Source organism: Gekko japonicus, unplaced genomic scaffold (genome assembly GCF_001447785.1).
Source record: "Gekko japonicus isolate JY-2015 unplaced genomic scaffold, Gekko_japonicus_V1.1 scaffold4145, whole genome shotgun sequence".
NCBI lineage: Eukaryota > Metazoa > Chordata > Lepidosauria > Squamata > Gekkonidae > Gekko > Gekko japonicus.
In genome coordinates this window covers 32,016-34,065 of record NW_015160349.1, presented here as the reverse complement: position 1 = coordinate 34,065, position 2,050 = coordinate 32,016, and positions in this window count along the sequence as shown.

Sequence of the window (2,050 nt, the reverse complement as noted above, 5' to 3'; positions counted from 1 at the left end):
TTTCAGTGCACTGGCTCCATATTGCTTTTGGAATTGAATAGTTTTCACCTAACCTGGTGGAAGAAAGGTTGCTTGGCAGGGTGGACTCTGTGGCATTATACCCTGAGGAAATCCCTCCCCTAACTCCACCCTCCCCAGGCTCTGCCCCCAAACACAGACAGACTCTGCTTGGCTGTGAGGTGTGGTGAAGCCCCCCCCCGCAGCGAATCCTCAGCGGCCCCTCCGGCATCCGCTTCCCTGCTCTCCTGCCTTCTTCCAGGAGGAGGCCTGGGAAAGAGCCTCAGGGAGGCCGCCACCATCCTAGAGTGGCCGCTTCCTCTCCAGCAGAGCCACCTGGGGCAAGATGGTGGCAACTTTCTTTTTCCAATTTTTCGGAAAAAAACAAAAAGGCTTCAGGAAAAAAACGGGGGGAAAACCCTCTTCCCTGATCCTCTTGATATTGTTGTTTGGTGCTTGTTCTCAACACCATGCCAAGCAGCTTTGGTCTCTTTACATCAGTGGAATAATCTGCCTTGGGAATAGCAGGCTTTCCCCAGAAAAAAAACACGGCAACTCTCCCAGTGCAGTGCAAAAATACGTGCAAATTTATCTCCAGTCAGGACGGTCCAGCTGCCTTTACTTTCCAGTGCGGGTGATTAATGCCGGGAAGAGTGGGTACTAAAAACCCACGGAAAAGCATCTCTTTTACTAGGGTAAAAAAATCGAAAGGTTTGTCTGCAGGCCTGTTGGGGAGGGGGGAGAACACGCTCCCCTTGAGGCAGGGTGAGAGCGCGCCTGTGTGGACTGATGGGGATATGGACAACTTGGCAGCCAGGAGGGACAAAAAGTGACAATGCCGTGTGGTGCGAGCAGTCCTCCCGAGCAGGTCTCCTTGAGGCCGAGTGCCCTGGGGGTGCACGACGAGTGAAGTGTCCTTAGCAGGACTGCAGCCAAGGACACCCAAGTGGCAAGTCTCCTCTCAAAACCTTTTAAACAGTGTGCCTTTTAACAAGCCGAGGCGATGTTGGTGGCAGTGACGACAGATGCAGGGGTGATGGGCAGCTGGCCTTTCGGAGCGAACCCATTTGAGGCGTCAGGTGCAACCAAACCGTGTGGCTCGTGATCATGACCTAGTGAGAGAGATTAAGCAACCCTGCTTTTGGGATGGACTCTCCCACCAGGCCTTCGGTTGAGGCGGTGGGCGTCTGTCTTGGTTGGCCGCCCTGCTCTGGCTCTTAATCTGCTGAGAGGGCCCATTTGACTCCACCTGTGCCTCTAACCAGTGTTCCCTCTTAAGCTGAGTTAGTGTGAGCCAGCTCACAGCCTTTTAGCCTCTGGCTCACACATTTTGGTCTTAGCTCAGGAAGGAGGGCTCCAGAGCAAACTAATTCATGCAGTAGCCAAATTGGCTCACTCACAACTTTAATGCCAGTAGCTCACAAAGTAGAATTTCTGCTCACAAGACTCCGCAGCTTAGAGGGAACATTGCCTCTAACAGATATGAAACTCTTGCTACTTGTATGAATTTTTATTATTATCTTAACTGATTTTAATGTGATCTTATTGTAACGGGTCTTGGGCTTGGCGCCTTGCGATCTGCCCTGAGCCTGCTTTGAAGAGGGCGGGATAAAAATCTAAAAAATAGACAAACGAACTGGACTATTGCAAACGTGAGGCCGAGGCTGTATAGCAGAGGATTCAGATACCCTATTTGTACTCTGTGTCCTTAAAACGCCTGGAGTGTCTCCTGTCAGATGGTGCAGTCTGCTCATTCCGGCTTCCTCCTGGATGAATTTCCGCAGCACCACAGTCCGACAAACTCCCAATGGATGTGCCTCTTTCCTCTACGCAGTGCTACAAGGATGGACGCCTGCAGCTACTGAAGTGCCAAAACTCTTTGTGTCTGATTCTGCCCTCTTGGCAGCCTATTAAGATAAGACTGTATCCACAAAATATGTTAATAAAGGGATTATATGAAGACAGTGTGGTGTGTGTTTTTTTCTTTTTTTTGTTCAGTCGCACAGTCGAGTCCGACTCTCCATGACCCCATGGACCAGATCACGCCAGGCCT